Here is a 15,029-nt window from a genome sequence, read left to right on the forward strand (position 1 = left end):
TTAAATAGGTACCTTAACATGGGTGTACTATATTTTCTAGAATATTTTTATAAATAGATATTAGTATTTTCTATTTTATAGATGAATAAGAGTCATATAGAATAAATGACAATTTAATGGCCACATAGTACATGTTAGAACAAGAATTCAAATTCAGGTTTGACTTCAAAATCCATGCATATCCTGTGTCCCGTAATTACCTGAATGTCATTTGCCTCTTATTTTGACATGTTTCATACTTCATATAATTCTATTACCCATAGCCATACCATGTTGCAGCTAAGTGCTAGTATTATACAATCAAGAATTTGTGTCGTCTTCTTCTCAGATTCCTTGGACAGAGCTTCTAAACCACTGGAATTTTCTCAGTAATAAGAGTCTATTTGTTATTTATGGTGGCCCATTCTTAGTTTAAGCTAATGAATTGACTCATGTTAGGCCCCTTAGACAGTTTCAGGATGGGTGCTAGACGTGCCAGAAAGACCAACCATGAGATTAGAATGTTGAGACTTTGAGGTAGGTGACACCAGCATGAGCTCCAAGGAGGAGAGGAAAACCTGGACACTAAATTTGATCACACAGCTAATGATTCGATCAATTATGCCGATATAATAAAATTCTGATAAAAACTCTATGCCGAGGCTCAAGTGAGCTTCCTAGTTGGTGAATACATCAATGTGCTAGGAGGGGGATGTATCCTGATTCCACAGAGAGAACACAGAAGCTCTATATTAAGGACCCTCCCTCATCTTGTCCTAGTAGTCATTTCTTTTGGCTGGTCCTCACTGTAATCTTTTGTAATAAAACTATAATCGTAAGTATAGTGCTTCCCTGAGTTCTGTAAGTAAAACCAGTGAATTATAAAATCTGAGAGGGTGGTGAAACATAAAATTTGGAGTCAGTTGGTTAAAAGTGTAGGTGATCTGGGAACCCTACAACTTGCAGCTGGTGTCTAAGGTGAGGACAATTTGTGTACTTAATTTGTAAAGTATACAGCAACTCTAGGGAGTCAGTGTCACAACTAGATTGTGGTATTATAGCTAGTCTACACAAATAAACTTGCTGCATCTTGAAGTGTTACTACTGTACAGAAGGGAGAGAAAATACAGAGTGATTCTACCTTTTTCACTAATTATTGTCATTGTTTCATAGCAAGGAAATCAGACTTATTCCTAGACAAGGTCTTAAAGTCTTAGAGTCCTCCTCCAAGCCTCAGTGACATTACCCCTTGGTTCAAGTTAGAAGTTGTTCATACAAATTAATTTCACTTGCCTCTATACAAGCCAGACAATAAGTCACTCTAAGACTGAACCACACTAGTAAGTCATGTGTTGAACCTTATCTCAAGTAAAGCAAAATAAAACCCAAGAAGAGAGCAAGAGAGAGAGAGAGAGTGAGAGTGAGTGTGTGTGTACACACACTGAAAATCACTGGTCAAAAACACTGTTTCTCAAACTAATTTTCCCAGTGGTACAACTAGGATCTAAAGATCTGTGGAGTAGGAAAGATGAAGGAGCCAGATAAGGGTCTAAATTTTATTTTGTGTTATAATGTCAATAATAATGCAAATAATACTTCATCAATTACAAAATTTTGTAAAATTGTTGAGCATTGCATAATAAAGTACACACGGGTACAGCTTAAATAAATAAGTGGTTTTCTAAGTCCTAATAGTCAAAAGCTAAATATAAAGGATATTAAGAGGATATCTGTCAGAAGGAAAATCTATCTATAGAGTGGTATTAGGGAAGGAGACACAACATAAGCAGTCTTCCTCATACTAAAAATGTATTATAGTTCTAGATGCTCATACATAAAATGTTCATAATTCTGAAAGTGGTAGTTACTACTGGCATTTAAGATAACAACATACATAGATATATATTCAGCACATTTACAGCTATTAATGATGGCAAGCATTTCCAGATGAAAGTCTGTTATTGCTAAATCATCAATAATACACATAAATTTTTATTTTACAGTAACAATTCATAATTAAGGGGCATTTTTCATTAAATAAGACTACTTCTCAAGTTCCTGCCTCTCAAACTTCTTCCATTTCTTAAAAAGAGATCATTACTCAACTCTGAAATACAGGTCTACAGTATTAAGAGAAATGAAAAATCAAGAGCCACACAAATGAAGTGAAAAGAGAAACTATCTTCTTTGTGAACATATTATGTTCATTTGTTTTGCTAGGCACTTTCCCCTCTGCTATCACCTTCATCCATCAAAACAACCTTCAAATATAGATATCATGATCTTCCTTTAAACGGAACAATCAGAGTTTCAAATGATAGGCAATTGGGCAAATGTTACATAACTAGTAAGAAATAAAGCAGGATTAAAACGATAGAAAGAATGCAAGCAAGCAAGCAGGATTTTAACCTAACATTTTATCTGTATACAAATTTGGGCTTTCCCCTAGAATATGTTTATATAGAATAAATGAATCATTGTTCCAAGCTATCTAAAATAGTATAAATTCTTTGTTTTTTTCTTTGATTGAAAGTATTGATTTATAAAGAAGAAAGGACAAGAAAATAGAATATCTTCATGAAAATTTGAGCACCTAAAAGAAAATATATCCATAAATAAATCTAACCAAGGCACATTACCGTGAAATATCCAGCACCAAAAGAAGAACATGAGATATCTCAAAGAGCATCTTGAAAAAAAGAAAATGAAATACCCAATTCTATCTTTTAAGAACATTTCTTTTAAAAGTGTCTTTTTTCCCCTTCATTCCTTTCTCTATCATCAGTTACTTTTATTGCCTTGTTTTCTCACTCTAGTCTAGAACACAAACTTAATGATGCTAATTCTTATAATTTAGGCTTGGGGATGCCAAGCATGGCTCAGTCAGTTAAGCGACCAACTCCTGGTTTTAGCTCAGGTTGTGATCTCAGGGTCATGAGATTAAGCCACACATTGGCCTCTAATCTTAGCACAGGATCTGTCTGGGACTGTCTCTCCCTCTACCTCTGCTCCTCCCTGCTGTACATGTGCTCTCGCTCTCTCTCTCTCACAAAAATAAATAAATGTTTTAAAAAATTTTATGCTTATAGCTAAAGAATATTCACTTCAAATCTCTGTTTTCCAAACCCACATTTTCTGTACTAGTAAGATTCTCAATGTCTAGAAGATGACACTTTGATATATCAGTATTCACTATAACCCAGTTGGGACTTATTTTAACCAATATTCCATTCCAAACAGTATAGTTGGGAGAATAAATAAAGTAGTTATACTTCTTTTAGTATCTCACATTTTCCGAAAGACGTTCTCTTCATGGAGACAGATTTTTTTCAACTCATTATATTAATTCTACCAATTACATGAAAGCTTTTGTCACTAACTAGCTATGCTTTTTGCATTTTTAAATACTTAATAACACTTGATGAATGTTTAACAGATAATGAGTAATTCTCCAGGGAGCAATATATTATTTCATGTCATTGTTCAGTCTTTTGTGTCAGAGAACAAAAAGTAATAAAAGAACTTGAAAGGAAAATAAATTCACAAAATAAAGGATTTTTTAGAGCTAACTTTATGTTTGTCAAGTGACATGTCTCTAAGACATTTGCCTAAGAAGACAATACCTTTAGGACAAAGGGTCAAAAATGTGTTTTAAATTAACATGAATAATGAATTCTAGGGAGTCTCTTTTTTAAAATGCTTATTAAAGTAAGCAATTAGTCTTCATTTCATTAACTTTAATTTTTTAAAGTGTTCTAGAAGCTAAAAAATACTTGACGTGTGTTTGACTGTTCAGAATAAGCCATGCTGACTTGGTATCAGAGAGCATTTACTCAAGACTATGATGATTTCCTTAACTGAAGAATGATTTCTTCAGGTATGTTTCAGAAAATTAAAAACAAAACTGTTTTCACTTTTCTGTTTTTGAAATTTCTCTAAAATAAAGAACAATAAAAGGAAAGAGAGAAAGGAAGAGCATGGATGTCATAAGATTTCATGATAAGAGGTGCCAATGGGTAACTATCATTCAAGGGATGCTAAAACATTAAAAACAAGGAGGTCAAGAGTTAAAAGACTTATGACCACCACTGGTTTAGTATTCCTCCATAACTATCTAAAAATGGTTTATCCTGTTTTCCACATGATTTCTTAAATGAAGCCATCTGAAATCTTATCATAGGACTTTTAAAATTGCTGTGATATAGAACATAGAGGGACTAGTACATGTATAATTATTTAAGAAGAAATATAACCTAAAAGAATAAAGAAAAGAGAGTAGCAGATAAGAAAAAAATAGAGAAAGGTAGTACAAAAAGAAAGAAGAATGGGAACACAAAAAAATAAAAGCAAAGTGAATGACTTTTTACAGTGGATAATTTGGACAAGTTAGATAATTAGATTAACTCTCCATTCTCTTCTCATTCTTCTAATTCTATTCAAAGCAAGATATTCTTGTCACTTTATCTTCTCTGTCTTCCCCTGTACCTACAACAAACACTATAGCTATAGCTGTCAACAGATACAATATTAATACTTTTTGTACCATGACTTCACTGCCTTGGATTTTTGGCAGATATTAAAAATCAAATCACTCAACATCATTTTGACACCTGACAATAAACTTTACACAAAGTTTACCTCATGCTAAAGTCTGGAGAATCAAATATTACATACCCAAACAACCTAACAGATATAGTTTGATAACTGACAAAACTTCCAACCAGCATATAAACCCACATGAGATTCTGAAAGGCAGAAGTAAACCCCTTGAAGTGGAAACTCCCATTTCAGGTGACAAGTATAGAAATGGACATGATTTTCCCCATGGCAGCTGAAGCAGAAAGCCCAGTATCTGATTATTAGTGTTATGTCAAGAGGTAAATGTAGGTCATGAATCATACTGGTGAGTTTTGTTTTGAAGCAATTTTGTTTCGAAGCCAAAGGTTGTCTATGGATTCCTCATGTCCAGGTCATAATAGAGACAGATTTCAAGAACTCAGGTACTAAAGGATAAAAATCTGGTACAATGTTTTGCAGAGATAAAAATATTAATCCAGATATCATTTGAAGTATATATGGTAGGAGAACATGAAAATCAGTGGTATAGTGATTGGGAAAATAGTGGGGGGGCGGAACTATATTATGGCATTTTTCCTTTTGCTATTTCTGTCTTCTTTTTACTGTTTTTAGCAAAATTCTAAGTCAGAAATACAGAGGCAGACACAAGGTCTTTTAGCTAGCCTAAATGAATAACTTACTCCCATAAGAAAACAGGTAATTTGTACAATTCCTGCCAAGTGGTATCTGATTATAGCTACAAATAAATCAATGATGATTTTTTTTATCTTCATTTTTCTTTTTTAAAAGATTTTATTTATTTATTTACAGAGATCACAAGTAGGTAGAGAGGCAGGCAGAGAGAGGGGGAGAAGCAGGCTCCCCACTGAGCAGAGAGCCCAATGAGGGGCTCCATCCCAGGATCCTGGAATCATGACCTGAGCCGAAGGCAGAGGCTTTAACCCACTGAGCCACCCAGGTGACCCTATCTTCATTTTCAATTTATTTATTATGTTTTTACATTTTTGCACTATAATGAGCCATATCTGAGCTGGGCAGAGAGGATAGTGTAGCACACAGAAATAACTTTAACAATGGGCTGGATAAAGTAATTGAACTGAATTATGAGGTTGGATGTCACCATAAGTCACTCCTAACTTAGTCCTCACAAGAATAAAAAAGAAAAAAAAAGAAAAGAGTTATGAGGTTGATATAAGAACAGAATTTGGAGTTTTCCTTGGGGAGTAAGAAATATGTTGAATATAAGAAAATATTGTAACTGCCCTTTTCTGCCATAACCATTCTTTTCTGGCTGCTCAATAATGGGACTTTGATCATTAGCAGGGTATATGACCACTGTGAGTAAATGTTTTCCCAACTGATTTGCAGCTACTTTGGCCAAGGATATAGAAGGAAAAGAATTATATGCAACATGTTGGAAATATCCTTAGAGTTAGGCCCTGCCCTTCTTTGTCCCTTCTCTCTTCATGATGGCTGCAGTAAGATGCCATGCCTCTGTGACATCAGCAAAAATTATGTAGTAAGAACCTCTGAAAATTAGTTTCTCCATAAAAGTGTGGGGGGGGTGCTTACAAAAATTGCAAGAAATTTTTATTTCTCCAGAACTCAGGAAACTAGCTGAAGGTTCACAGCAAACTGGAAAGAATTTATGCAAAAACAATGGCAGAATATCAGTAAGAAAGTGACTTCTGTGGCATTTTGATTCACTGTAGATGCATGCCTGCTTCTTAACTCAGTGCTGGTACTGAATAGAACATCACAGATTCCCATTACTGAAGAAAGAATTGGTGTAATTCACAAAGACACTCTACATGTCTCATAGTTTATTGGCAGAGCTGCTCAAAAGAATTTTTTGTTGTTGTTTGTTTTTTCTAAAGATCTTTTATTTATTTGACAGAGAGAGACAGCAAAAGAGGGGAACACAAGCAAGGGGAATGTGAGAGGGAGAAGCAGGCTTCCCACTGAGCAGGGAGCCTAATGCGAGGTTCAATCCCAGTACTTTGGGATCCTGACCTGAGCTGAAGGCAGACGCTTAACCAACTGAGCCACCTAGATGCCCCCAAAAGCTTGTTTTTATGAAATCTGATCAGAGCTTTCCCAGTACTAAAAGCTGCTCCTAAGCAGCTTTTTTGAGGAAAATATTTTTGAGGAAAATATTTACTGGCAACTGTTTTAATGGCATGACTGCCTGAGGTAATGGATAATAGCTGGGAGAACCAGTAGTCTATGCCAAAAGCTTAACAGCAAAAGCTAAGGGCCACGATGTTTACAAGAACTCTGAAAAACTCCCAACATATTCATGGGATTCTACAAAGCCATGCAAATGCAGAGATGTACACATGTCCAGGAAAGATCTAAGAAGGCCCTAAGATTTCACTTGTAGGTGCTAGAAGCTCTGTGTAAGTAGCATGTGAAGTTTAAGCAAAGTTTTAAGCTACCTAGATGAATGTTAAGTAAAAGCCCCAAATATATACGAAGTCCTTGGAAAAGGTTGGGAGATTTATTGATTCCAGGCATTTAAGGAAACCTCTGTTCTATCATTTGCTGACTAGTTAAGTGAATACAGAATTCAGCGGCCACACAAGACAAAAAAATTTAAACTATACAGAATTCATTCAGAAAACTCATAAACAAACTACAACACCTATAATAAACAACAGCAACAAAAAACCTTGAGAGACAGTAGAAACTGATTTCCAGAGTTACCTCATTCTAGCATTTAAAATGTAGTTTCCAACAATGACAGCAATAATGAGGCATCCAAATTGTGGCCCATACACAGGGGAAAAATATCAGTAGAACTTTTCCTGAGAAAACAGACACTAGACTTAGTAGACAAAGATTTTTAATCAACTATTTTAAATATGCTCTAAAGCTTTGAAGAAAATAAGTTGAAGGAAGTAAATATGAGAAAATATCTCATCATACAGAGAATATAAATAGAGGGGCACCTGTGTGTCTCAGTTGTTAGGTATCTGCCTTCAGTTCAGGTCAAGGTCCCAGGGTCCCGGAATCAAGTCACACATCAAGCTCCCTACTCAGCAGGAAGCCTGCTTCTCCCTCTTCCACTCCCCCGCCTTGTGTTCCCTCTTTTGCTGTGTCTCTCTCTGTCAAATAAATAAATAAAATATTTTTTAAGAAGAGAGAGAATATAAATATAAATAATAAAAAGAAACAAAATATAAATTTTGGTATTAAAATTACAATTGCTGGAATTAAAAAAAAAAGTTGTTACAGGAAATTAATTAGAGATTAGAGTAGGAAGAAGAAAGAATCAGTGAACCAAAAGAGATTACCAAGTATGAGGAAAAGAAAGTAACAAAGAAAGAAGAGAAATATATGAAATTTCAGAGACCTATGGGATCCCATAAAACATACCAAGTTATGCCTAATGAGAATCTCAGAAGAAGAGAATAAATAGAAAGGGACAGAAAGAATATCTTAAGAAATAATAGAGGCAACCCACGGAATGGGAGAAGATATTTGCAAATGACAGTACAGACAAAAGGTTGATATCCAGGATCTATAATGAACTCCTCAAACTCAACCCACACAAAACAGGCAAACACATCAAAAAATGGGCAGAAGATATGAACAGACACTTCACCAATCAAGACATACAAATGGCTATCAGACACATGAAAAAATGTTCATCATCATTAGCCCTCAGGGATATTCAAATTAAAACCACATTGAGATATCACCTTACACCAGTTAGAATGGCCAAAATTAACAGAACAGGAAACAACATGTGTTGGAGAGGATGTGGAGAAAGGGGAACCCTCTTACACTGTTGGTGGGAATGCAGGTTGGTGCAGCCTCTTTGGAGAACAGTGTGGAGATTCCTCAAGAAATTAAAAATAGAGCTTCCCTATGACCCTGCAATTGCACTCCTGGGTATTTACCCCAAAGACAGAGATGTCGTGAAAAGAAGGGCCATCTGTACCCCAATGTTTATAGCAGCAATGGCCACGGTCGCCAAACTATGGAAAGAACCAAGATGCCCTTCAACGGATGAATGGATAAGGAAGATGTGGTCCATATACACTATGGAGTATTATGCCTCCATCAGAAAGGATGAATACCCAACTTTTGTAGCAACATGGACGGGACTGGAAGAGATTATGCTGAGTGAAATAAGTCAAGCAGAGAGAGTCAATTATCATATGGTTTCACTTATTTTTGGAGCATAACAAATAGCATGGAGGACAAGGGGCGTTAGAGAGGAGAAGGGAATTTGGGTAAATTGGAAGGGGAGGTGAACCATGAGAGACTATGCACTCTGAAAAACAATTTGAGGGGTTTGAAGTGGCGGGGGGGGTGGGAGGTTGGGGTACCAGGTGGTGGGTATTATAGAGGGCATGGCTTGCATGGAGCACTGGGTGTGGTGAAAAAATAATGAATACTGTTTTTCTGAAAATAAATAAATTGGAAAAAAATTAAAAAAAAAAGAAATAATATTAAAAAAAATCCCTTAATTGATGAACTCCTTTAATCTACACATTCAGGAAGCTCAAGGAACTACATGTGAGCTAAACACAAAAACACATCACAGTCAAACTACTAAAGGCCACACACAAAGAATCTTCAAAGCAGCAAGAGAAAAGTGACTCATCTTGAACAGGGATCTTCAATAAGATTAACAAATAATTTATCATCAAGACTATGAAAGCCTAAGGCAGTAGGATGACATATTCAAAGTCCTAAAATTTAAAAAAAAAATTAATGTGTGTGTGTCTGTGTGTCTGTGTGTGTGTGTTGTAGAGAGGAAAGTGGAATCTCTCATGTCAAAGAGAGGCCTGTGTCAAGCCATGACATAAGTAGTCAAGGTACTGCAGCTATGAGATATCACCAGGATCAGCACCAGCTAACACCCTAGAATGGATAACAATCAGAATCAGAGGAGGTCTATAGGATCCTAAGACCAATTAGCTTCCATTAAAAAGGGGAAGATTTTGGCAGCAAACTGTCACTCTTCAGACATGACCTCTCTATGTCTAACCACTTAAAAAAAAATCCAACTGCCATGAAAAGCTCCGCCCAATTGATCTCAGAATAGAACCAAGATCCTTCACTGCTTAAACATCAGAAGCAGTGAGTGCTGAGAGCTGACCCAGACAAGACTGAGGCCTTAATGCAATTGTATGCCCACAGACTGACTTCCCATTTGGTTCCTTAACTTCCTACACCCTCTGTTATCTTGTTTGTTGTGTGGTTTGTCTTGTGTCCTGCTATGTACTGTTCCTTTAAGAAGCCAAGTTTAGGGACGCCTGGGTGGCGCAGTTGGTTAAATGACTGCCTCCGGCTCAGGGCGTGATCCTGGAGTCCCGGGATCGAGTCCCACATCAGGCTCCCAGCTCCATGGGGAGTCTGCTTCTCCCTCTGACCTTCTCCTCGCTCATGCTCTCTCTCATTGTCTCTCTCTATCAAATAAATAAAATAAAATCTTAAAAGAAGCCAAGTTTAATCACATGGTGAAATGTCACTGAGTTTTGAATCCTGAACCTGCTTTAAAATTGTGGCTAATTTTGCTTTATGACTGAATAAAGCTGCCATTCGGAAAAACAGTCGGTAGTAGACTCACCCTACAAAAATATGCAAGTGAGATCTTCAAGCCAAAAGAAGACACTAAATAGCAACTCAAAGTCACATGAAGAAATACAAAGTGATCTAGGAAAGATGTTAGGGTTCAAAGCCAACAGCCAAGAAAGAATTCTCCAGATGTCTTTGGTACAAAAAGGTGGTTTTATTAAAGCACAACAATAGGACTCATGGGCAGAAAGAGCTGCACCGGGGTCTTGAGGAGTGGTCCATTATATGCTTTCAATTGGGAGGGGGCTAGGCATAGGGTAAGTCTCTAACAAATTCGCAAGCAAGGTTTCCAGGATTTTGAGGGAGCTAACTATTGTTGGGAAAGCATTATTTATTACTATCTCATAAAACCTGAGTCATGAGACCCTCTGGAGGTGCATCAGTGGGTCATATGCTTGGGGGATGGTTGTCCACATGTATCTTGGAGAATAAAGATAAAGGAAGTTTCCAAAAGAATTTTTATATGTGGGGCGCCTGGGTGGCTCAGTGGGTTAAGCCACTGTCTTCGGCTCAGGTCATGATCTCAGAGTCCTGGGATCGAGTCCCACATCGGGCTCTCTGCTCAGCAGGGAGCCTGCTTCCTCCTCTCTCTCTCTCTGCCTGCCTCTCTGCCTACTTGTGATCTCTCTCTGTCGAATAAATAAATAAAAAAAAAATCTAAAAAAAAAAAAAAAAAGAATTTTTATATGTGAAGCAGACTTACAGGATCCCAGAGGTTGGGCAAAGATTGCCTTTTGCCCTTAACAAACTAGTAACATTGACGCAGTTGAGTCCCTGAGAGAATGTCACTCTGCCTGTTTTAAGGACATGTCAATGGGCTGAAGATAGTAAGGAAATCCAATATTTCTTCTGCCCTTGTTTCCCATATCACAAAGCACCAATAAAGGCAGCTGCATGAGTTAAGTATAAAAGACAGCATAAATATATTTCCCATTTGCGGGGGTTTTTTTTCTATCTAATTTAGAAGAAAACTGTATAAAGCAGTAATATAAATCTATGTTTAAGGGGAAAATATATAGACATAATTTGTGATCATAACAACATACAGGGAGTTAGAGGGGGTGAAGCAGATTTTATACACTATTAAAATTAAGTTGATATTAATCCAAAGATGTCATGGCTGCATGACATGAGAGGATAATGCAAAGATAATGTGCCGCTTCCAGTCGGCGAACGGGAGAACTAGGCACAAACAAGTCAGCTGTAAGAGACTGGGAACAGGGACAACAGTCAAAAAGACTGCTGCCACGGACAATTCCACAGTCTCACTTTCATTGGATAAAAACAACAGCCAATGAAGAACCGATGAAGGTCAAACATTAGTCTCATGTCTTGCGGACAAGCAAAAAGGAGGATGAAGTTTATAGTTAAACAAGCACATTCAAAGGACTCACCTAAAGAACAAGGGGCGCTCCTGGGAAGAGAAAGGATCCATAACGGAAAAGGGAAGCAGGCGGTATTTCATTCCACCCTGAGCTGACGCAGCGTTCCCAGGTTCTCGGCTTCCTGAAAGCAGGCAGAGTTCTGCCCTGGGCAGGCCGGGCATCCCCAGCTGCCCAGCTTCATGGTCGTATATCATCCTTCTCCCCAAAGACCTGTTGCCAGTATATGTTTTCTTAAAGCCATATCTAAAGGTGCTTCGTAACTAGTAAAATCCTCCTGGGGTTATAGTTTAAGTAACAAATTGTTCCGAGGGGCAGTAGCAATGATGGAGCAATATAACAGAGCAACTTGTGTCAAAAACACAATATGTATCAATATATAGCAACCTCTATTTCTTGCTTTGGAGTTCTTGACATAAGAAACTTTTTAAATCCACTTGTATTTTCAGTTTTCTGTTTCTCATTGTAAAAGTTAACATTAAAGGTCCCCATCAATTTTCCCATAAAAGTCAGTTATCTGGTTAGTATTCCAGGTATTAACTGTGTTGACAAAATATGTCCAAAGCATATTATCAGACCCAACTTCTAAGCCAACTCACAGCATTTCCCAGAGTAGGCCCACCCCTTTCTTTTTTTCTTTCATTGGAGGCCAAACTTCTTCACTCACCATATCCCTTAAGACTGAATCAAAAGCAGAGATTTATTTTCCCTAATTTTATTTCCCTTTGAAGCCCCTCACAAAAACAATGACAGATTTGTGTTTTCTTGTTTAGGAAAACAGTGTTTAGAAAATGGACCTAAGAATGAAAACACATCTGTGCCCACTTCAAACTGAGTGACAGAAAGTCACTACTCTAGGTTTCCACTGCAGTACATGGGAGGTTTACACACGTGACGGTATCATTTTTTTCCTCATTTCCATGCATTTGAAGAGTAGAATCAGTCATCAAAGTTTAATAAATTCCTTAAAAAAGAAATAGTTCTGTCCATAGACATTACGAGTACTTCTTTCCTATAAAGAAGGGAAAAGTACAATTACTTGCCCTTTTTTCTTCAAGATTGTTTCCTTTGTTGATACTTAATTGATTAATGGTATTATTTCTGTCAAGATCATCATGAAAAAAGGCATTTAAGTTGGAAGGGAAGAGGAATGTGCTAATGCTGCAAAATGCATTTTCTTCTAGGAGGAAGAGTTTGTAGGACAACTCTCAATTATTTGGTAAAAGAACCCTTCAACATTTCCAACTAATTTGGGTTAACTTCTTTTGGAATAGGTGAGCATTTACAGTTATTTGAGTCAGGTTTCATTTATATTAAGACTTTTAGAAGAGACTTGATAGTTTCTCTTATCAAAAGATACTAACTAGGTTAAATATACTTCAACTTCTTTTTTTTTTTTTAATGTATTTATTTGACAGCGAGAAATCCCAAGTAGATGGAGAGGCAGGCAGAGAGAGAGAGAGAAGCAGGCTCCCTGCTGAGCAGAGAGCCCGATGCAGGACTCAATCCCAGGACCCTGAGATCATGACCTGAGCCGAAGGCAGCGGCTTAACCCACTGAGCCACCCAGGTGCCCCAATATACTTCAACTTCTTTTGGGTTCTTAGAAATGTATAACTCTTGGGTGTATGCTTCTTTACAGGCTTAATTCAAGAGCAATTAAGGGCACTTTGCCTAATTTAAACCAAGTGAAATTCATATTATAAAATAATACATAATTTAGCAGGCAAAGATAAATCAGACTTTCTTAAAACCATGAAAAAGTTTGAAATTGTATCCAATCTTAATACACCCACATGGCATATCTGAGAACGCCTACACTCAATGAACTTTGCCAACTTGACTTTAGAAAAAAGAAGATTAACAACTTACTTTTTAGAATAACTAGGGATGGAAAACTGCAATTTTCATCTGCAAAAAATCAAATAATTTAAATATAAGAATTAGTAAGTGATTTATTTTAAACAACCTATTTGGACAGTTGTGATACTTTCCCAATTTATTTATTTTTAAAATGGTGATCAGGCCTTTATGCCATTTACAGTACTTCTTGAAAGCTTAAAAAAAAAGTCTATAAATACTACAGACCTCTTGCAAAAAGGTGCTTGGCATTTCATTAAAATCATAACATAAACAGACTGAAAAAAATGTATATCTTTTAAAAAGAAAGTGTATAGGTTCTTTTTAAAGATTTTTTATTTATTTATTTGACAGAGAGAGATGACAAGCAGGCAGAGAGGCAGGCAGAGAGAGGGGAGGAAGCAGGCTCCCTGCTGAGCAGAGAGCCCGATGCGAGGCTCAATCCCAGGACCCCGGGATCATGACCTGAGCCGAAGGCAGCGGCTTAACCCACTGAGCCACCCAGGCGCCCCTAAAGGTTCTTTTTAAGTCTGATGCATCATTTATTATGTCCTCTCAAAATAAAAGATAAAACAGAAAATATAAAAACAAAAAACCATAATCAATCATTTAAAGACTAGCTTTAAAAAATGTCTTTGCCTCTTGAGTATAACATAAATTGTATGTATTTTGCTCTTTGCCACCTAATATAAAAATCATCAGGGAAATTATATGTAATACATCTAAAGCCAATCAGTAATGTAGATTATTTTGGAGAATAAAGATTATTTACTGTTTCCAAAGTTATCATTCTACAGCACAAACTTAAATTAGAACATTAATTTTACATGCATACACATACATACAAACACACACACAGAGACACATTGAGTTATCCTACAGAGCTTTAAAATAACACTAGTGACCATTTTTGAACCAATACTACATATTTACGAAGATTATTTAACATTCTTAAAGTAAATTTGCAAATGAGGTATGACTGCCTTTTTACAGATGACAGTATTAACACTCAAAATAGAGTATACTAGTTCCATTACACAGCTTTTATTTTATTTTATTATTTTTTTAAAGATTTTTTGTATTGATTTATTTGACAGACAAAGATCACAAGTAGGCAGAGAGGCAGGCAGAGACAGAGAGAGGGGGAAGCAGGCTCCCTGCTGAGCAGAGAGCCCGACGCAGGGCTTGATCCCAGGACCCTGAGATCATGAGCTGAGCTGAAGGCAGAGGCTTAACCCACTGAGCCATCCAGGTGCCCCCATTACGCAGCTTTTAATTGATAGAGTCCAGTTTCAAACTTAGGTCTGTATGATTTCAAAGTCTATATGCTAGACACACCGCAATGCCATCACCCATTATATATGATGCAATTCATTAGAGACTGAAAAATTTATACTTCACTGTGACCAATACAAGTTCAAAGTAGATCTATGAAATTTATTATACACCTGGGATGGACAAGTAGATAAAGATTATATATACAAGTATATAGCATATATATATGTGTATATACACATATAGTATTTATATACACATATATATAAAAGATGTTTATATATGTGATCCTTATATACAATCAATAGCACAAATATACACATCACGTATATATGCATTATATGTTACTGATTTATATATTGAA

This window comes from Neovison vison, chromosome 11, assembly GCF_020171115.1.
Source record: "Neovison vison isolate M4711 chromosome 11, ASM_NN_V1, whole genome shotgun sequence".
In the NCBI taxonomy this organism is placed as follows: Eukaryota; Metazoa; Chordata; class Mammalia; order Carnivora; family Mustelidae; genus Neogale; species Neogale vison.